At 46.0% G+C, this 23,451-nt stretch overlaps 1 protein-coding gene and 1 non-coding gene across 9 annotated transcripts in view; one reads left to right on the top strand and one right to left on the bottom strand.

Moving 5' to 3' along the window:
• TBC1D22A (TBC1 domain family member 22A) overlaps positions 1–23,451 on the bottom strand; it is a 541,067-nt gene that overhangs the window by 166,340 nt on the left and 351,276 nt on the right. The window lies entirely within an intron of this gene.
• Positions 12,991–13,097, top strand: LOC131767554 (U6 spliceosomal RNA). Its single transcript, XR_009338758.1, has one exon. It is a non-coding gene; the product is annotated as a U6 spliceosomal RNA (small nuclear RNA).

The raw sequence follows: 23,451 nt of genomic DNA, 5'->3' as shown, positions 1-23,451 counted from the left end.
CTCTGTCCGGAAATAGGACCATTGCATATGTAATTAGTTAAGATGAGGCCACGCTGGATTAGCGTGAGCCCTAAATCCAATATGACTGGTGTCTTTACAAGAAGAGAAGAGACACAAACACACAGAGAGAAGCTACCTGAAAACGGAGGCAGAGACTGGAGGGTTGCAGCTGCAAACCAAGGACGGCTGGTGGCCCCAAAGCTAAGAGAAAGGCATGGAACAGATTCTCCCTGGGAGCCTTCAAAGAGAGCTCCAAGCTCCCAACACCTTGATCTCAGACCTCCAGCCTCCACAACCGTGAGAGAAGCAACATCCGTTCTTTGAGGCCCCTCAGTTGGTAACAGGAGCCCCAGAGAATTCACACACTTCCCATGGGCTTGTCCACTGGACACATGGCTCCAGCATCACACCCGCTTTCCAGGTAGGAAGAAGGGCCCCAACCGGCAACTTCTCACATCTCATCAGAGAGGGCTTGGGTCATAAGGCCTGGGCCACAAGGGAAGATGGAAAATAGTCTCTGATGTTGTTGTTCTCAAGCTGGACACAGTTCCACTCCCAATGGGTTCGTGATCCTGTTGGTAAGAAAGTGGGGTGAAGTGGATACTTCGAAGGCAACTAACAGTGGCGTCAGGGAGGGTAGATGCTGTCCTGGCCCTGAGTCATGCCCTCTGTCTGGTGTCTCACTGCTTCCCTGAGGACACAGGGCATTTCTCAAAAAAATGTAAAAATACATATATATATACACACACACACACACACATATATTCTACATAATACTTATCACTTATCTGATGTTTACTGTGTGCCATACTCTCCCCTAAGAGCTTGGCCTATGTAACTCATTTAATCCCCACAACACATCTATGAGAGGTAAACTCTTGTCCCATTTTACAGATGAGGAAACTGAGGCAAAGAGCAGTCAAGAAACTTGCCCAAGCTCACACAGCCGGAAAGCGAAGGAGCTGAAATTTGAACCCAGGCTCTGTCATCTCTCCACAGTGCTTAACCAGCTCTGCTAATATCATTACTGCTCCAAAAAAATCTATTTATTTGATTAACTAGATTGAATAGGAAGAAAAATAAATTCAAAAAATCCCATTTAATCACTAGTTAAAAATGCACAAAACCACATGGACCTGCTTTACCCATCAGGAACACTTATCCAGGCAATTAGGTTCTTTCCACCGGAAAAGGTCCCAAGGCTGGCACTCATCACATGTGCTATGTCCTTTGTGACACAGGCTGAATTCTAATTTCTGAAAATTATAGAAGTAGATATTTATGTTACCATCAAGAATAGCTTCTAGGCAGCTCTTCCCAGCCATAAACTAGAAGCAAACACTTACCCGAATTGACTAACTTCTCATCTGCTCTGTCAGTCACAGCATCTCAGCCCCAGAGACATTTGAACTTGGGCCTGACAGTTTGCATTTTCAAGCATCTCACCCGCCCACCCGGCATTGTGACAAATTCATAAATCTCACTCTCTGCGTCGCCTCTAGCCCCATTCTGGTTTCCTGTGTGGATGTCATAGGCTGTGCACTGCATCAAAAGGGTATTATCATTATCATCATTTGTAGTAGTTTCAGTACTATATTACTATTTTTATTATATTTTTATACATTTATTTATTTTTATTTTTGGCTGCATTGGGTCTTCGTTGCTGCGCTCGTGCTTTCTCTAGTTGCCGAGAGCAGGGGCTACTCTTCATTGTGGTGCACGTGTTTCTCTTTGTGGTGGCTCCTCTTGTTGCAGAGCATAGGCTCTAGGCACGTGGGCTCAGTAGTTGTGGCACACGGGCTCAGTAGTTGTGGCTCACGGGCTCTAGAGCACAGCCTCAGTAGTTGTGGCGCACGGGCTTAGTTGCTCCACGGCCTGTGGGATCTTCCCGGACCAAGGCTCGAACCTGTGTCCCCTGCATTGGCAGGCGGATTCTTAATCACCACGCCACCAGGGAAGCCCTATTATTATTACTAAATGAAATCGTTCATGCCAGTTTTATTTCTGCCTGCTCCCCTGTGGCAATAAAACCAAAGCACTATGAACTTTGTCCTGATTTCAAAGAAAATAGCTCAGCTTTTCTACAACGATCATCAATGTTCCGGCCCATCTCTGCCCTCGGCAATCCCTTTGGTCCCAAATTACAGTGGGGTCTCCAATCCCTCGTTCACAGCTTCATCCGGAACCTTCCTGGCTCAGCCCTTGCCAGCTTTCAGTCTGCTGGCAAATCCTGGCTCCTCGCCTGTTCCTCACTTCTATGACTTCTTCTTGCTTGTGCCCAGATCCCTCCAGGCTCTCAGTAACCTTTCATTTGTTTATTCAGAAAGTGATTCAAGAACATCTGCTACGAGGCACACGCTATCTATTGTAGGCACCAGAGTGCCCACGAAAGACAAAGACCCAGCATATTCTAGGAGCAAACGTTTGGTGTGCTAATCAGTCAACAAGCAGGGAACAAATCAATGAAATTTAATTTGGGTGGATATAGGGCCAATAAAATAAATAAAGCAGGGTAAAGGCTGAAGAGGGATAGGGTGCGGTAGCCAGGCTTAAGATGGCCCCTGGTGATTCTCACCTCCTAAGTGCATGCCCTGTGCGCTGCCCTCACACATCGAATAGAAATGGCACATGTAACCCACAGCGCACTGCAGAAATGACTGAGAAAATGACAGTGGCTGAAAGTCAGTACTCGCTCTCTTGTGTCACTCACCCTGGGGGAAGCCGGCTGCCATATCATGAGGGCACGGAAGCATCCCTGTGGGGGGGGGGGGGTTTCCTGCTAACAAGCAACCTCACATCTGCAGCCAAACGAGGGCGCCATCTTGGAAGTGGTCCTTCAGCTCCAGTCAAGTCTTGGGGTGACCACAGCCTTGGCTGACGTCTTCAATACAGGTTCATAATGGGTCTCAAGATGGAGTGAAGCCATTCCCAAATTCCTGACCCACAGAAACGGTGTGAGATGATAAACACTTACTGGTGTTCTAAGTTTCGGGATCATTTCTTATACAATAATAGATAACACATCAAGGGTGCTCTTTTGCTTAAGCGATGAAGAAAGTCCTGTCTAAGGAGCTGCCCTTTGAGCAGAAATGTGCATGAAGTGAAGGAAACAATGGAATGACGTGGAGACAAGCGTTCCAGAAAGAGGGAACGGGCTCTGAGATGATGTAACAGCCTTTTTAATGAATAACAAGCAAGCCGGTGTGACTAGAGTGAGTGAGAGCAAAGGAGGCCAAATCAGGTAGGACCTTGTGAGCCACAGCAGGGATTTTGGATTTTGTTCTGGGCATAAGCAGAAGTTATTGGACCATCTTGAGCAGAGGACAGGCATATGCCCTTTGGCTGCTGGATGGAGAATTAACAACACAGGGGCAGGTATGGAGATGAGAGCCCACTTAGGAGGCTCCTGCACACCTGGGAAAAAGGTGATGGAGCCTAGACTTGGAGGGTGTTTCCATGGTAGAACCCACAGCTCTGCCATTAGAGCAGATGTCGTGTATGAGAGAAGAGGAATTGAGATTATCTCCTATGTTTTGGACTGAACAAGGAAGACTTAAAGAAAAGTGGGTCAGTTGGGAGATGGAATTTGAATTCAGTGTGTGACAGTTTAGGTTTGAAATGACTGTAGACCATCAAGAGAAGAATGCAAAGAGGAGATGAATACACAAGTCAGGATCTCAAAGCAGAGGTCAGGACTGGGGGTAGGGTTGCCAGACATACATCCAGTTACTTAAAGCCATGGCACTAGAGGAGGTGACCACGCACATGGGCACAGGTAAAGAAGCACAGGGTGAGGAACTGGCCAGACCATTCTAACATTTAGAGGGTAAAAATATGACAAAGAAGTCCTTAGACTCCATGTAGGAGCCTAGAGGGAAATATAGAAATCCTCTCTGGAGGAAGCTATCATCTTATGTCTCCAAATAATTTCCAGAAAGGCTTTTGTTCAACTACAGTCACCAGAAAACTAACCAAGATAACCAGACACCCCGAGTGAAAACCAGCAGAAACCACAGTTTAGAGCAACAGACCTAAAGCACATTCAGATATTATCATAGACTGTAAAACAACTATGCTTTCTATATTCAAGAAGATAAAAGTTGAGCATGAAAATCTCATCAAGAAACTGGAAACCAAACAGAACAAAACAAAAATAAGCATAGCAGATTTTAAAAGAAGAGTCAAATTAATTTTTTAGAATTTAAAAACAAACAAAAGTTAAGAACTCGATGACTCTGTGGAAAGGTTTAACAGCAAAACAGACACAGTTGAAGAAAAAATTAGCAAACTGGAAGTTAAGTGAATAGAAACTATTCAAAAGGAAGATGAGGAGGAAAAAAACATGGACTAAAGTGATGGTAAAAGACATAGATGATGTCAAAGAGTAGATCCAACTTATTTTTAACTGGGGTACCAGAGGGAGAGAAGACACAGTGTGTAGCAGAGGCAATATTTAGGAAGATAAAGACTGAGAATTTTCTGGAACTGATGAAAGGCATCAGCACACAAATTCTGGAAGCCCAGCCAATTGCAGGCAAAACTAATAGAGAACAAACACACTTAGTATTTCACAGTGAAACTGCAGAATTCCAAATATAAGGAAAAGTCTAAAGAATAGACAAATAAATAAAAGATGGATTCCTTCTTAGACTTCAGGCTGGGCTTCTCCAGAGCAAGTGAGGAAGCCCAAGGAAACTGAGGTAACATCAGTGTGCCAAAATCTAACTGTCGTCCTAGAAATTCATACCCTGCTAAGACATTCTACAAGAAGGGGGTAGGGAGAAAGAGAACTCTCAAACAAAAACAAAGATCTCACCAACAGCAAACCTACACAAAGAGAAATTCTGAAGGGTGCTCAGCAGAAAGGAGAAAATAATCCAGGTGCAAGGCAGCAGTAAACAGGGGGATAATCTAAATACACATTGATTGTACATACCTATAATATAATGTCTGGTAAGTTTATAAATAAAGATATAGAATTAAAATGCCCAGCAACTACAGCGTACATGTCAGGAAAGGATAAGAAGAGTTAAATTGTCCTAGAACTCTTGTATTTTCCCAGGAGGTGGGTAAAAGTATTGATTAACGTTAAGGTTTGATGTGCCAATGATGATATATTACAATTTCTAAGGTAATCACTAAAATAGAAGAGTGCATATTTCTAAACTAAAAGAGAAAAATGTGGAATGATTTTTTTAAGAACTCAAATCAGTCCAAAAGAAAGCAAAGAAATGAGAAACAGAACCTAGAACAGGTGTAACAAATATTTATCACAGAGTAAAAATGGAAACAATTTTAAAATATCAGTAATCACATCAATTGTAAATGGACTGAATTGTGACCCCCCCTGCCCAATTCACATGTTGAAGACCCAAACCCCAATGTGACTGTATTTGGAGATTTAACTTATAGGATGTAATTAAGGTTAAATGAGGTCCTAAGGGTGGGGCCCTAATCCCATAGAACTAGTGGCCTTTTAAGAAAAGGAAGAGAGAGCTCTCTCTCTCCACGTGCACATACCGGAGAGACTCTGTTTGAGGACAGGGACAAGGCAGAAACCACAAGTTAGAAAGAGAGCTACCTTGGAACCACATCTGCTGGAACCTTGACATTGGACTTCTGGCCTCCAGAACTGTGACAAGATTGATTTCTGTTGTTTAAACCTCCCAGTCTGTGATATTTTGTTAGGGTGGCCCATGCTGACTAACACACAGACTTAACCATTTGCTTGAAAGTCAAAGATGGTCAGACAGGATTTTTAAAAACCTATTTCTGTGAATCACATCTAAACATAAGAAAACAGAAGGGTTTAAAGGAAAGAACGGGGAACGGTATATCTGTAAACACTGAAAGGAAGCTGCTCATGAATATAAATATTGTATCAATAAACTTGACGGTAAAAGATCACCAGAGACAAACACTGGCTGTTCATATCGATAAACATTTTAACTCACCAAGAATATATAATTCCTGAGTTTGCACCTGAAAACATGACCCCAAAATACGTAAAGCAAAACTTGACAAATGTACTAAAAAAAGGCAAATCCCTAATCATTATAATTGATACCTTAAGCAGGGTGGGCTGGGGAGGGAGGAAAGACCCAGAAGACTGAACCACGTGATTAACAAAGTAACACAATAGAAAACAAATGTACATGAGGAAAGTCACAAAAACAACAGTTAGTTCTTTGAAAAAACAAGCACAATTGATAAATATCTGATGAATCTAATGAAGAAAAAGGGACAAGAGAGGGAGGAGAAGAGAGAGAACACCAAACCAATATTAGGAATAAAAAAGGTGATGGCTACAGAACCTGCAGGCAGAACCTGCCTCTGTGATAAGAATTCTTGGCAATGTAGATGGAAATAACTAACTTCGAGGAAAATACAGCGTACTAAAACTGCCTGAAGAGGGGACTTCCCTGGTGGTCCCGTGGTTAAGAATCTGCCTTCCAATGCAGGGGACACAGGTTCGATCCCTGGTCGGGGAACTAGGACCCCACATGACAAGGGGAAACTAAGCCCACGCGCCACAACTAGAGAGAAGCCCGCATGCCGCAACTAGAGGGAACCCAAGCGGACCACGCGCCGTAACGAAAAGATCCTGCATGCCTCAACAAAGATCCCTTGTGCCGCAACTGAGACCCGACACAGCCAAAAATTAATAAATAAATAAGGAAAATAAATAAATATTTTTTTAAAAAACTGCCTGAGGAAAAGAGAGAAAATCAGAGTCGCCCCATAAATAATAAAATTACTGAATCAGTAATACAAAAACCTTCCCCCAAAAGAAAACTCTAGGCAAAAATTTATTCAGTGGCAAGTTGTACCAAACCTTGAATGAAGAAAGAATTCAAAACGTACACAAACTCTTTCAGATAAAAGCGAGAAAAAAGGAACATTTCCCAGTTCACTTTTATAAGACTAGCATACCTCCGCTCCCAAACCTGACAAGGACAGCAAGGAGAAGAAAATGAAAGGCAAACGTCAGTTACAAACATACATGCAAAGATCCTAAATGAAGTATTAGCACAGTGTTAATAATTATCTGGGAAGGATAACAGCTACATAATAACGTAATCTGTTTATGCCCAGAGTGGTGTAAATTTGTTCTAACATTAGAAAATTGATCGACATAATTTGCCACACTGACAGGTAAAGGAGAAATATCACGATCATCTCAAAACAAAGAAACTGTGAATTTAAAAATTCAACATTCATTCATGAGTTTTTTTAACAAGTAACTGAATCAATTTTAAAATAGAATAAAATGTTCTTATATCTGAGGTGTGTCTTCAAAAAAACCTACACTAAGTATTATTCTTTCTTTTAACTGAAGTATAGTTGGTTTACAATGTTGTATTATTTCTGCTCTACAGCAAAGTGATTCAGTTATACATATATATATACACACACAGTCTTTTTTTTTTTTTTTTTTTCGGTACGCGGGCCTCTCACTGTTGTGGCCTCTCCCGTTGCGGAGCACAGGCTCCGGACGCGCAGGCTCAGCGGCCACGGCTCACGGGCCCAGCCGCTCCGCGGCACGCGGGATCCTCCCGGACCGGGGCACGAACCCACGTCCCCTGCGTCGGCAGGCGGACTCTCAACCACTGCGCCACCGGGGAAGCCCCATTCTTTTTTTAATATTCTTTTCCATTATGGTTTATCATAAGATATTGAATAGAGTCCTCTGTGCTGTACAGGAGGACCTTGTTGTGTATCCATCCTGTATATAATGGCTTACAACTGCTATAACCCCAACCTCCCGATCCTTCCCTCCCCCAACACCCGCCCCCTTGGCAACCACAAGTCTGTTCTCTACGTCCATGAGTCTGGTTCATAAATAAGTTCATCTGTGTCCTTTCATTTTTTTCTGGCCGCACTACACGGCATGTGGGGTCTTAGTTCCCTGACCAGGCATCCAACACGGGCCCCCTGCAGTGGAAGCACAGCATCCTAACCACTGGACCACCAGGGAATTCTCTGTGTCATATTTTAGATTCTGCATATAATGATAACATATGGTATTTGTCTTTCTCTGTCTGACTTACTTCACTTAGTGTGATAATCTCTAGTTGCATCCATGTTGCTGCAAATGGCATAATTTCATTCTTTTTTATGACTAATATTCCATTGTATATGTATAAACCACATCTTCTTTATCCATTCATCTGCAAAGGACATTTAGGTTGTTTCCATGTCTTGGCTATTGTGAATAGTGCTACTATGAACATAGGGGTGCATGTATCTTTTTGAATTATAGTTTTGTCTGGATATATGCCCAGAAGTGGAATATATTTAATGATGACTTATTCAAATCCTGGCTTAGAAATAGGAAAGGGACAAAAATGCCTGTTATCACAACTTCCATCCAGTATCTTACAGTAGGACTCGGCAGCGCATTAAGTCAAGGAAACTAAATAATACATGTGAGAACTGGCAAAAAATAAATAAAAAACAAACTAAACTTTTACTATTGGCAGATGCTATAATAGAAACGTAATGCAAAGGAATTTGCACTATGTAATTAAGTTAATATAACATTTTTCTAATGCAGCAGGATATATAAATCAATACTAAACATCAACTTTATTTCTACATACCAGAAAACAATTTTTTCCAGATAACATACATACGCTTTTCAGTTTCTGGTAATAGTGGAGAAGCCTATTTCAAACTAATCCTCTTGCTGATGACAATTATAAACTCTGGGGAAAATGTATAAAGCAACTTTCTGAAATCACAGGAGAGCAAACAAAATTCGACAGAAACTGGAAGGAGATACCACACGTGAAAGAAGGCAGTCACACAGGGTGAGTCTATTTCCCTGGCTCTTCCCAGGGATATGGCACACACAGGATGGAATTCACTCAGAAAACAGCATCTTAGTGAGTCAGTGTTAGTTAGGTGTCAGAGCCTCTGGAAACTGAGGGGGAAAATACCAGAAAAAGAAAAAACCAATAAGGAATTGGAGTCCCAGAAAGACAAAGGCAAGGTAATGAGGGATATAAAATATATAACTGAAGAAATATTGTTGAAAATCTTATAAATTTGACCCAAAGCAACCTACAGCTGCAAGAATCTCAACAAATTCCAATCAAGACACACACACACACACACACACACACACACACACAGCCCCCACATTTGTGCACCTCATAATCAAACTGATGAAAAAAATAGAGAAAAATTTTAATCAGCCAAAGATGCTCTCTCACTGGGCATGAAAAGTAATTAGTGTAGAATTTGCCTTCTCACCTTAACCAACTTCAAAACTTCTCAAACTATACAAATATATAAATATACATATGTATATAAATATACAAACATATAATATACAATACATATACATATATGCACACATATATAAATATACATATGTATATAAATATATATGCATATAAATGTATATGTATATAGGCAATGTATATATGTATGTACATACATATACATATGTATATATAAATATACAAATGTTGGAACAAAAGAGAGTGCAGACGGTAGTCCCTGAGATAGGGTAACAAATGTGGCTAAGTCCTGAGACTGCCCTGGCTTTCTTGGGTCAGAACATAGACTTCTTGAAGAAGTGAGGAGAGAGAGAGAAAGCAGAGCCTGGGGAGGCTGCAGCAGCTGGAAAGTGCAAGGCAGATTATCAGAGAAGAAGCCAAGCAGAGAAAGAGCTCCAGGAACCTTCATAAGGATCTGGTGGAGACTCTGGCTGGACGCTGGTCTCTGCATGTATACAGTGAAATAGCACAAAGCCAGTCTGCTGGGTGCTCTAAAGTGAAAAGCTCCCAGACCCCACACAGGGATGGGAGATATTTTAATTCCATCCTTCAAGAGTAGAAAGACTGGAGTGATCCATGAAGACTTTAGAAGGGTTACAATGTAGTAGTAAGGCTAAAATTACCCCAATAAAGGCTACTCTAGATTCCACCAACGAAACTCAAAAACAACCCTCCAGGGTGGGTGGGAGAGGGATGGATTGGGAGTTTGGAATTAGCAGGTGCAAACTATTATACATAGAATGGATGAACAATGTCCTACTGTAGAGCACAGGGAACTATATTCAATATCTTGTGATAAACCATAATGGAAAAGAATATAAAAAGGAATATGTATGTATATATGTATAACTGAATCACTTTGCTGTACAGCAGAAATTAACAAATTATAAATCAACTATACTTCAATAAAATAATTAAAAAAAAAAAAACCCTCCAAGAGGGCTTCCCTGGTGGCTCAGTGGTTGAGAATCCGCCTGCCGATGCAGGGGACACAAGTTCGTGTCCCGGTCCGGGAAGATCCCCCATGCCATGGAGCAACTAAGCCAGAGAACCACAACTACTGAGCCTGCGCTCTAGAGCCTGTGAGCCACAACTACTGAAACCTGCGCGCCTAGAACCTGTGCTCCACAACAAGAGAAGCCACTGCAATGAGAAATCCACACACCGCCACAAAGAGTAGCCCCCACTCACTGCAACTAGAGAAAACCTGTGCACAACAACGAAGACCCAAAGCAGCCAAAAATAAATTTTAAAATAAATAAAGAAAAAGAAACCAGTAACAGAACAAGATATTTTGAAAATCCCCAAACATTTGAAAATTAAATGACATACATGCAAAGAATCCATGGGCCAAAATTCCAAGGGAAATTAGGAAATAATTTATGCTCATAAAAGTAAAAAGGAATTTATCAAAATTTGTGGGATGCCACTAATGTAAAGAAAAATTAAGAGCTTTAAATGTTTGTGTCGGAAAATTAGGAAGGTCTAAAGCCCATAATTCTATTTTTCACCTTAAGAAGATAGAGAAAAAGAATATATAAGGTGAAAAATTATTAGAAGGAAGGAAATTATAAAGGTGATAGCAGAAATAATTGGAAAAAGGCAAGTAGAGAGGATCAATGATACCAAAATCTACTTCTTAGAAATAATTGACTTGGGCTTCCCTGGTGGTGCAGTGGTTGAGAATCCGCCTGCCAATGCAGGGGACACGGGTTCAATCCCTGGTCCGCGAAGATCCCACATGCTGCAGAGCAACTAAGCCCTGTGCGCTCCAACTACTGAGCCTGTGCTCTAGAGCCCACGAGCCACAACTACTGAGCCCGAGTGCTGCAACTACTGAAGCCCATGTACCTAGATCCCATGCTTTGCAACAAGAGAAGCCACCACAGTAAGAAGCCTGAGCACCTCAACAAAGAGTAGCCCCTGCTCGCTGCAACTAGAGAAAGCCTGTGCGCAGCAACAAAGACCCAACGCAGCCAAAAATAAATCACTTTTTTTAAAAAGAAATAATTGACTAATTTGATAAATATCTAGTACATCTGATGAAGACTGTAAGATAAAAGACATAAATTTGCCATCAGGCATGAAAGATGTGACATAATTATAGATCTCACAATCACTCAAAGGGTAATATGAAAACATTATGAAAAATAGTTATACCAATAAATTCAACTACTTGTATGAAATAGACAAATTCCTTGAAAGATCAAATTCCCAAATCTGACTCAAAAAGAAATGGAAAATCTGAATAGCCCTCTAACTACTGAAGAAATTAAATTCACAAAAATCTAGCCACCAAAGTCACTCAAGGCTCAGATGACTTCACTGATGAACTGTACAGCACAATTAGGAAAAAGTGAAACCAATTCTACACAATTACTTTCAGAAAATGGAAGAAGAGGGACTACTTCACAGTTTATTTTGTAAAGCCAGCATCACCAATCACTAAAACCTAATAAAGACATTACAAGAAAAGGAAACTACCAACCGATATTTCCCATGTATATATGTGCAAAACTTTTCTTTTTCTTTTTTTTTTTTTTTTTTTTTGCGGTACGCGGGCCTCTCACTGTTGTGGCCTCTTCCGTTGCGAAGCACAGGCTCCGGACACGCAGGCTCAGCGGCCATGGCTCACGGGCCCAGCCGCTCCGCGGCATGTGGGATCCTCCCAGACCGGGGCACGAACCCGTGTCCCCTGCATCGGCAGGCGGACTCTCAACCACTGAGCCACCAGGGCAGCCCTGTGCAAAACTTTTAACAAAATCTTAGCAAATCAAATCCACCGAAATATAAAAGTTGCTGTATTCCAAAAATACAAGGTTGTTTTAGCATTCGGAAAAAAAAATCAAGGCAATTCACCATACTAACAGAATCTAGGAGAAAAATTATATGCTCTTCTCAATAGATACTGAAAAAGCATAGAACACAATTTAACATCCACTTGTGTCAACAATTCTCCACAAACTAGGAATAGAAAGGAACTTCCTCAAAATAATAAAAAGCACCTACCAAAAACCTACAGCTAACAGAACATTTAATAATGAAAAACCAAACCCTTTCCCCTTAAGATTGAGAACAGTGCAGAGGAGTCTGTTTTCATCATTTCTGCTCAACATTGTACTGGAGGTCTAGTCAGTGCCATGAGGCAAGAAACAGGAATGAAAAGCATCCAGATTGAAAAAGAAGCAGCAAAATGTTTTTATTCATAGACAACAGGCTTGTAACTGTTATGGTTAACTGAAATGAATCAGAGTTACATGTAAGTGTTAAAACTATAAAAGTTGTAGAAGAATACTTTTGCAAACTTGAGACAGCAAAGATTTCTTAGCTATGACACAAAAAGCACAAACATCAAAGGAGCGATTGACGCTTTGGACTCCATAAAATTCAAAACCTCTCCTCTTCAAAAACATCACAGAGAAAATGAAAAGGCAAGTCACAGACCGTAAGGCGATATCTGCAACCATATATCTTAACAAAGAACTGGCACCCAGAACATATAAAGAACTCCTACAACCCAATTATAAGAAGACAAGTAAAAATGGAAGAAAGATTTGAAAAGACCTTTCATAAAAGAAGATAAAAAATAGTCACTAAGAACACAAACAGACGCTTAACATCACTAGTCACCAGAGAAATACAAATTAAAACAGCAACCAGGTACCACAACACACCCACTGCAATGGCAAAAATATGATACCAAGCGCTCGCTTCGGCAGCACATATACTAAAATTGGAAAGATACAGAGAAGAGTAGCATGGCCCCTGCACAAGGATGACACACAAATTCGTGACGCGTTCCATATTTTTTTGCCAAGACCAAAAAAAAAAAAAAAAAAAAAAGAATGATACCAGATGGAGAGAAGTTGGAGTAACAAGGACCCTCACACAATGCTGGTAGTAGCATTAAATGCTATAATCACTTTGAAATATCTTAAATAGTTAACCATATACCTACCCTATGACTCAGACATTTTACACCTAGTACTTATCTAAGATAAACAAAAACACTTACTAAGACTTGTACATAAATGTTCATAACAGCTTTATTCATCAGAGACAAATACTAAGTACACCCCTAATGACCACCAACAGGTGAACGGACTAACAAATTATGATCTAAACATACAACGGAATATGCTACAGAAACAAATACCACAAGGACCCAAAAACCCACAGAAGTGAGTGAACATACAATATACAGCCCACATGCAACAACGTGGTAAATCTGAAGTCATCACACAATGAAAAAATCCAGATACTGAATAATGCCTACTGTGGGATCCCATTTATATAAAATTCTAGAAGAAACCAAAGTAATCCCTAGTACTAGAAAGGAGATCAGAGATTTAGGGTCGGAGGTTAGGGTGGCAGCTGACTGCAAAGAGGCAGGAGGGGATCCGGAGCGATGGAAGTAGTCTGTATCTTGATTGTGGTGGTCATACATTCATGTGTACATTTGTCAAAAATGCATCAAGTGGTACACTTAAAGTGACTGTGATTTATTGCATGTACAATACAACTTTCTAAAGATGCTTTCAACAAGAATAAAAGACTTGACCAGACACATCACAGAAGAAGATACGTGAGTGGCCAATAAGCACATGGAAAGATGCTCAACACCATTGAGTCATCAGGGAAATATAGATTAAAGTCGCAATGAACAGCACTTCACTCTCACTTAGGAAGGGCGAGATCAAAACGCCAGACAAGGACTAATGTGAGCGTAGCGTTGACTGGGATTCTCAGACACTGGCTGGTGGGGATATAAAATGGTACAGCCACTCTGAAAAGTCTTTCATATTTTCTCATAAGTTAAACACACCCCCATCCTACAAACCTGACATTTCACTTCCGGATATTTAACCAAGAAAATGGAAATACACATCCACACGAAGACTTCAACCAGAATGTTTACAGCATCTTCGTTCATAATTGCCAGAAACTAAAAATAACTCAAAAAACCATCCACAGGTGGATGATAAATTATGGTGTGTGCCCATCCAATGAAATGCCATTCTGAAACAAAAAGGCTTGACTACAGGTACGCAAAGCTACATGGATAAATCTCAGAAACGTTGAATGAAAGAAGCCAGACGCCAAAGGGTAAATACTGTCTGATTCCATTTTTACAGAGGTCTAAATCAGGCAAATCTAATCCACAGTGACGGAAATCCAAACAGTGGTTGTCTCAGCAAGAGGGACAGGACAATTTCCCAGAAAGAGGCACTAGGGAAACATCCTGATTGAGATCTTGTTACCTTGAGTGTATGTATATGTCAAAACTCATTGAACTGTACTCTAAATTCCATGTAATTTGTTGTAGGCAAATTATACCTCCATGAGAAAAGCTCAGGGAAAAAATGTACAAGAGCGTCTAAAACCATGAAGAAGGGATAAATCTAAGAAAGATGTAAAAGGTCTTTATTCAGGAAACTATAAAACACGATTGAGACGTTTGAAAGAGTCTCTTAAAATGGAGAAAATAAAATTTGCACTTATTCGTGGACACGAGATTAATGCTCCCCACACATAAATTCTCTGTAATACTAATCAAAATCCCAAAAAGCATGTGTGTGAATGTCAGTGTGCTAGGTCCACAATGGATATGGAAATTCAAAGCGCAAGAATAGCCAGCACGTCGTTGACAAGCAAGAAACGCGTGGGAGTATTTGCTCTGCCAGATGCCAAGGGGACGCTCCTGTAATCAGCCTCGAAAGAGGCCACGGGTAGGTGGACACCTGATTTGGTACAAAGATGGTTGTGAACAGCACTGAAGGAGAGAGACGATTCTGGTACAACTGGTATTATTCCCCTCAGGAAAAAAAGGGAACTGGACTCCCGCCCCTCCCAGGCACCCGAACAGTGATTCCATGCAGACTGAAATCCCAGTGTAATGAAGCTTTTAAATGACGATATAAGAGAATATCCTCATGACCTTCACGGGGGAAAAGACTTTTGAACAGAATTCAAAACGCAATAACCCTCAAGGGAAAATTGGATGCATTTGGCCACATAAAAATTACGTATTTCGGGCTTCCCTGGTGGCGCAGTGGTTGAGAATCCGCCTGCCAATGCAGGGGACACGGGTTTGTGCCCCGGTCCGGGAAGATCCCACATGCCGCGGAGCAGCTAGGCCAGTGAACCATGGCCACTGAGCCTGCGCGTCTGGAGCCTGTGCTCCGCAACGGGAGAGGCCACAACAGTGAGAGGCCCGCGTATCACAAAAAAAAAAAAATTACGTATTTCTATACATCCAAAAACGCCAGTAAAAGAGTGACAAGGCCAGACAAGTGGCAGGAAGTATTGGGAACGCGGTCTCGTATCTGACATATATAAAGAACCCCTGCAAATCCAGTCCACAAATGGGCCCAGCACGTGAACAAGAACATCACAAACGCAGGGCCCAAGCTGCCAGCTCACACGGAAAGCGGTGGCCCATTAGCCGTGAGGGAAACGCACGTTTAAAACAGCGGCGAGAAACGACCACAAGCCACCAAAAGAGCTAAAATGACTGGGGAAGGTGCAGCAGAACGGGGACCATCCGAAGATACCGTGCACCCTGACCAACAGAACGGACTGAGAGACGTAAAGACGCACGTGCTCCGTGACCAGGGATTCCTCTCCTGGGTATATACACCCCACAGAAAAGTGTTCATAAAGGTACCGGGACTCGGATATTCTTTAATAGCAAGTAGATGAGAGCATCTCAGTATCCGTGATAAAAACAAATGCATCGGGCTTCCCTGGTGGCGCAGGGGTTGCGAGTCCGCCTGATGACGCAGGGGACGCGGGTTCGTGCCCCGGTCCGGGAGGATCCCACGTGCCGCGGAGCGGCTGGGCCCGTGAGCCGTGGCTGCTGCGCCTGCGCGTCCGGAGCCTGTGCTCCGCAACGGGAGAGGCCACAGCAGTGAGAGGCCCGCGTACCACAAAAAAAAAAAAAAAAATCAAACGCATCACAGCTACACACAGCCCTGGGGATGAAACATAAAGTTTAAAGCACAAAGTTGGGTCGAGCCAGCCAGACACGAAAGTACGCTGTCATTTCACTGGCGTAAATGCTTAGAACACGCAAAACTAAACCATGTTATTTGAAGACACCTACGAAACCTGTTTGCAGATGACAGAGCGATAGAAAAAGGCAAAAGGAGTAAGTGACGGCATATAAAGGTCAGGGTCACAGTCACCTTCGGGGAGGAACGGGGCCTGGGAATGGAGGGGCCGCTTGCAGGGTTGGGGGGGGTCTGGTGACTGACTGGAGGTGGCAACCACGGGCAGAAGCCGGGAGAGTCAGAGCCACGGGGGGATTTCTTTTTGACCTGGGGGCTGGACGGTGGCCATCGCGGCCCAGAGGAGCGCGTAGAAGATGGTACTGCAGGAGGAGCAGGAAAGGACCAGAGGGGTGGGAGTCTGGGTACAGGGAGGGGTCTGGGCCGTTCATCCAATAGAACACGGGTCCAGGATACGAGACTTGACAGATTCAGGAGAGGAAAGATGCAGGGATTTTCTGGCTGGTTTCACCTCCTTTCTCAGAGAAATAAGAAACAGCATCAGAGGCCCCGTGCCAGAGCTTCCAGAACCACCACGGTTTCCCGACACTCCCGCACTGCGCCCAAGACCAGGCCAGCAGGTCCCACCACCTCCTCTCCAGCCCCTGCCGGCGGGGTGCTGACGGCTGCAGTGTCTCACCTGGAATGGGAGGGGTCGCCGCAGAAACCATGGGGACACTGGGACAGCTAACGGTCACGCTGCCAGCTGTGTCACAGCAACAAAGCCAGGGGCTCGGGGCTGCCACTGGATACTGCAGAAATCAATCCCTAAAGAAAAACGTTTTTAAAAAAACCCCATCTGTGTTGAAAAAAAAAAAAAAAAAAAGGACCCAACCAGCTGTTGGGCGAATGAAATTCTCCACATCAATGATCATCATTATGGAAAATATTATGGAGGGACTTCCCTGGTGGCGCAGTGGTTAAGAATCCACCTGCCAATGCAGGGGACAAGGGTTCAAGCCCTGGCCTGGGAAGATCCCACATGCCGCGGAGCAACTAAGCCCGTGCGCCACAACTGCTGAGCCTGCGCTCTAGAGCCCGCAAGCCACAACTACTGAGCCCACATGGCACAACTACTGAGCCTGCGCTCTAGAGCCCGTGCACGGCAACGAAGAGCAGCCCCCGCTCGCCGCAACTAGAGAAAGCCCACGCGCAGCAACGAAGACCCAACGCAGCCAAAAATAAATAAATTTGTAAAAAAAAAAAAAAAAAAAAAAAAACATTATGGAAACACTGGGCACATCTCATCATAGCTGCAGTGACAAGAAGTAGGAAAGTTTGTTCTGAAAACTCCAAATTCAAGTTCTTATGTGCAAAATGTGCCTGTACATCTGAAATGATAAAACTGAGGAATTTAGTAAATACCAGCTGTTTTCAGCTTTCTGGGAAGAAATGGGGTCAGAGCCCCGCACTGGTCCCTCAAGGAAGAGAAGCTGGCGTCCAAGGGGAGGTTCAGTCCAGAGCTTAGGGCTAAAATATAGATTTTATTTTTGTGCTGATTTACCGAAGTCAAGTCACTGGCTTCAAAAACGGCTTACTTCACTGCCATTTCTTGAGCACTGAAATGAACTTATTTGAAAATTGCAAGAACTGTATGAAAATATGGTAACATTTAATGATAGACTTGATGGATTCAAAGCAGAACCATCAGAAATGTTCACCCATGATGTTTAGTGAGGGTTATAATTTGAATCCCAAAGAAGAATTAGTAAGACTCTGGGAGCAAAACATCTGTGGATGCTGAGGAGGACGTCATCATTATTTTGAAATATTTGATATAAAAAGTTCAATTAGATTCAAAATCCATTTGCGTTATCACCCAAAATTCCAAGATTCTATTTGTCAACGAAAGAAAAAGACGATTGTTAGATTGGAAGACTGAGTGCTCCCTTGGAGTTCAGTTTAGACACGAAATGATCCAGATGCCGGTTAATGGTGAGGAAGGGGGTTCTGCCCGGCTGAGAAATGCAATCAATGATCTTCGGCCATTTGCTGGAGGCCTCGCTGGCGTCTCTTAGCAGCAGCAGGGCTGGCAGTTAGCCTTGGACGAAATGCACTCAGGAGTTGCCCGAGACCATTTCAAATAAAAACCTGCCATGAAGAAGGTCATGTGTCTGCCTCTGATTTTTAATATTTGAGAGGTTTTGATTTTGAAGTTTTAATGTTCAGTCTGCCTACTACTCCTCTGCATTTTTTTCTTAAAATTATACAATATGAAAACATATGGCTATTGCACCATGGCCTCCAGTCCCATGCAGTTTGCTCCAGCTTGCTGCAGAAACGTGGCAGGTCCTGTGTCTGCAGGACAAGAATGGGGCTTAGAAGTTTTTCCATCTCAGGCCCGGGGTCAGAAAGGTGGTCTCTAGGGTCTTCCCTGGTGGTGCAGTGGCTAAGGCTCTGCGCTCCCAATGCAGAGGGCCCGGGTTCGATCCCTGGTCAGAGAACTAGATCCCGCATGCATGCCGCAACTAACACCCTACACAGCCAAAAAAAAAAAAAAAAAAAAAAAACGGGGTCTCGACACAGGGAGTCCACGTGGAAAACCGCACTCCAGCCAGAGGCTATGGGGCAAGTGGCTGGGCCTCTCTGAGCCTCAGTTGCCTCATCTGTAAAATGGGGCAAATAACCTAAGCAGGTTTTGTCAACATTAAACAGGCTAATCCTGACCCCAAAAGACCACTTGATCTGTGTCTGAAACAACTTTGCAGAAAGAGTGCAGACAGGCCCGAAAGGCAGACCCAGGCTGCCAGCGGCAGCAGCCCAGTGACCTATGTGACCAGGCATTTAGGTGGGGATGCCTGTCCCGAGTCCCAGGGAGGTCAGGGCAGAGCCTGGCCAAGACCCCCAGTCCTGCGTCCAGTTAGGGGCTTGGGTCCCAGTGGGTGCCAGGAAGGCAGCTGGGTCAGAGGCTGGTCTGAAATGATGTCACTTCTTCCACACACCACACACAGCTTGGTGTGGGCACAGAGGCCCACTGCCTCACGCCCTTTCCGTGTCAGCCAGCCTCGAGGGAAAGGCCTGCTCTCACCTGGAGCCTTCAGCACGGGGAGGGGCTCTGGGAGCATCCAGCCTCCATGGCTCCTGTGGGGACTGGAGATAGAGCTGGGCCTGTGCAGGTCACGGGCAGCGGGTGACCCTCCCCCAGGGCTCCCGACTCACTGCCCCCCTCTCCCCACCCCAGCCAAAGCCAGCCCCCAAGAACGCACCACCCTAATGGAAGAGAGGAGTGCAGGACACTGGCCCTCGACCCACCGCGGCTCTTTGGAAGCCAAATGAACAATTTGTATCACAGGTATTTTCATATACGTATTTTTTATCCCCAAATATATATGCTCTTCTAAGAACCTTCCCTGGAGACGTTTTCATGGATTTGCATAAAAATCTACCTGCGAGACCGTCCTCTCCACCATCTTTACAAGAGTGACACGTGGGGTGGCCATTGAAACGGTACGTCCATGAGACGGACAGCTGCAGACAAATGCATGCGATGTGAGAAAAGTTTGAAAGACGCTATAAAGTAAAAAATGTAACCTCAAATCATCTGCAAGTAAGTTTTCAACATAGGTGTATATTCCGTGTGCGTTCACACGGGCACTTGAGAAAAACACAAACCAGGAAAGGCACTCAGCAGAATCTTAGCTATCATCCCTGGGTGTCGAAATGCAGGTGGCTTGGTGATTGCAGAAAGTAACGGTAAGCAGTCTGGGCTCTGAAATGCAGGCGCTTTTCCTCTTTGGGCTACTTAGTCTACCCTCCAGATAACAAGTGGTGAGCTTGAATCACCTGCACGCCCCAGAAACAAGTATTTTAAGAAATTAGTAGGATCTAGCTTGTGTGACCCATCACAACTTACCTTCAGGTGTCTGGAGCCAGTGGGTCCCACGTAAGGATGTGTGCAGGAAACGCAAGGACAGTACACACGGGACAGTTGTTACAGAGACAGCACACACGCCGCACCCACTCCGTGCCCGACGCTATTCCCAGCACGTTTAACCCAGTGATTCGTTCCTTCCAGCCCCCCTGGGGAGGAGCCCTTAGGAGCCCATTTTACAAACAAGTGCCCTGAAGCACAGAAATGAGTAACTCGGCCCGGGTGACCCAGGCTGCGGGCCCCGGACACGCACGGTCCAGGTACGCGGTCCCCCAAGCAGTGTGGGACGCGCCAGCCCGGGGGTGGGGGCAGTGAGCTGCAGCCCGGCCACCTCCTCCAGGGCCCAGGGCCAGGCAGAGAAAGCGGAGGAGGAGCCTGGGAAGGAGCTGGGGTGACCGGCCCCCTCCCTTTTGCAAGGCCGGGCTGGGCGTGGGGCAGGGCCACAGAGAAGGCCTGTGGACGTGCCCAGGGAGAGGCTACCCTGGTCACTGCATCACAGGGTCCCTGCACGGATTGTGTGCTGTCTCTCCCTCCCATGCACCCAGTCGGGAGGGGGCACGGCCCTCACCCTCCCCAGAGCGGGGCTCAGGGGGGGCCTGGGTGGTGGCCTGGGGGAGCGGGCCTTCTCATCTGCCCAGGTCAGCGTGGGCCTGCAGCGGAGACCAGGAGGCCAGGCCTGTCTGTGTCGGAAGGGAGGGCAGCAAGAAGATGAAGTCCAGCCAGCGGGGAGGTGGCGGAGACCCGCGACCTATGGGCGGGGTCCCCCAGAGCAGAGCCCCCGTTGCACCTGGTGACCACAGGTAGCTGTGATGGCCACTCCCACAGCCCGCGGGGGAGGAAGCTGAGGCTCAGAGAGACAGTGGACAGGGTGGCCCCCCGTGCGGACGAGGGGCTGCAAGTGGTGGGGAAGCGAAGTGAAGGGCGGGCATCGCTTGCCAAGGCCCCCGTGCGCCAGGCTCTGGGCCAGGCCTGTGCTCACCCGACACCTCACCGTGACACCCAGAGCAATCTGCCCCACTGCTCTGTGAGAAACCTGGGGCCGGGGAGTGAGCGGCCCGCCCGCGTCACACGGCTGGCAAAGGGCGGAGCAGCTGTCAGGCCCCGGAAGCGGGCGAGCCCAGCTCCGCACTCAGGCCCCGGGAGCCAGACGCAGACGGGGAGCGAAACAGTGACCCCACACAGCAGGGCAAGGGCCAGGACGGGCCACGCAGTGGGGACACCCCACCCAGACCTTGGGCGTGAAGGAAGGCTTCCTGGAGGAAGTGGCGTGTCACACGAGACGGCAAGAGGGCGTGGGTGTGACCAGGTTCATCAGTCGGCCCTTGCTGCGTAACAAACGGCTCCGCCAGAAGCGTTTACTTTCATGTCCTCGATCTACAGGTCGCCTGCAGAAGGGCTGGCCAGCTTGGGCTTGGAGGGCTCCTCACTGGAGGCCGGCTCCAGGGCCGTCCCTCCAGGGATGAGCACAGAGGGCAGTCCATCCACAAGAATACACGTCAGGTCCGCAGCCTGACATTCCTGGGCTGGGAGAAGCGGGGAGGGACTGGGAAGAACGATCCAGAATGTTCCAGTGTATTCCAGGCAGCAGAACCAGCAAAGGTAGAAGCTCAAGGTGAAGGAGAGCCCGGAAGTGGGTGAGGGCCAGAGCGTGAGAGAGTGGCCTGGAGAGGTCAGAAAGAACCAGACGCCCAGAGTGCCGCATCCTCGCCCTTGGCTCTCTTCCAAGAGCAGGGACAGCCATCCTGGAGGGAGGCTATGGGACCAGAGGGCCCAGTGGCTGTTCCATGTGGTCACTGGGCCAGAGAAACCCAGACGGCACAGAGACCTCTTTGTGTGAGCCCAGGGCCCCATCGAAACCTCTGGTCCACCTAGAATGTCCTCAGCGCCCCGCTGCATCCCAGCGGGGTTGCCGGGGGTCCTCTCTCTGGGCCTCTTGGAAAGAGGTTTCTGAACATGTTAGAAACCAAGCACAAAACACCTTTTCTCATCTCTAAGATGTCTAGTGCGTGGGCCCTGATTGACAAAATCAGTACTGGCACATACATTTCGCTGCATTCTCCCAGCGAATTCCCAGGCGTCGCCACTTCAGATATCTCACACGCGCCTGTTGTGGCAGAGTACAAACCGGTAATTAACTCCCCACACCTCCAGCGGAAACCAGTCCTCTTTGTTTCTTGTCAAATTCCTTTAATTATGAATTTGCAGTTGGCCTGCTCATAAACTCATCTTACACGGGAGGCAGCCTGTCTCTCCTGCCATTCCAAGTTTTAAAGAAAATTTTCATGAGCCTTGAATTTCAGCAAAGAAACCAAACTTTATAACACACACTGACGGGTAGAGATTGGAGAGTCCCACCTCCTGCAAGAGACCTTCCCTGACCATAGCCAATCGTACCTGACAGTCCCTCCTCTGGGCTTCTACAGAACCGACTGCCTGTACCCCCGGCCCGAATGCTCACCCCTCCCTGGACTCACCCCCTCCCAATGTGACTTGGCAGCCCCCCCAGGACAGGCGGAGTCGGAGCTTCCCCTTGAATCTGGATGGGCCTTGTGACTTGCTCTGGCCCAAAGCATCCAGCAAAAGTGACATCGCCCCATTCTGAGCCTGGCCTCAGGGGCCACGGGGGACTCCACTCCCTCCCAGCTGCCAGGCTGGCCTGCTGCAGGACCAGAGACCAGATGCAGCAGAAGCAAACTGTCCCCCCGCAGCCGAACCTCGGCTGGCGCACCCTCTGATCCCCAAGACAGGATCGAGCCCAGCCCAGCCCGGCCCGGCCCAGCCCAGCCCAGCCAGCCAAGCAGACCTGCAGACACAGAGGAATAAGAAGCGATTGCTGTTTTGAGTTATTAAACGTAGGGGGAGCTTGTCACACACTGAGAGCTGACTGATGCAGAAGCCATGAGCCTCAGCTTTCCCATCTGTGAAATGGAGATGCCAATACCGGCCCCAGCCTAGGGCAGCCACCACGCCCTTCGAACTCGGTCACCTAAATCCCTGCCGAGTTGTGGGTCTCCAGCCCTGGCCCACCTCGCCCCCCTCCACGCTGAGGGGACCCCGGGAAGAGTGTTCCAAAGCACACAGCTTGCCCTGACCCCCGACGCCTCAGGTTACCCCAGGGGCACCTTGGGCCCTGCCTCTTATACAAGACACTGGGCCCTTCCTGCCCTGGCTTCCCCTGCAGCGCCCACCCCCCACGCCCCACCTGCCACCCGGAGCTGCCCCGTCCCTGCCCCGCTCTGGACCC

This window comes from Kogia breviceps, chromosome 12 (genome assembly GCF_026419965.1).
Source record: "Kogia breviceps isolate mKogBre1 chromosome 12, mKogBre1 haplotype 1, whole genome shotgun sequence".
NCBI classification, from domain to species: domain Eukaryota; kingdom Metazoa; phylum Chordata; class Mammalia; order Artiodactyla; family Physeteridae; genus Kogia; species Kogia breviceps.
The sequence above is the reverse complement of the archived record's forward strand: the minus strand, read 5'-3'. Positions and strand labels throughout refer to the sequence as shown.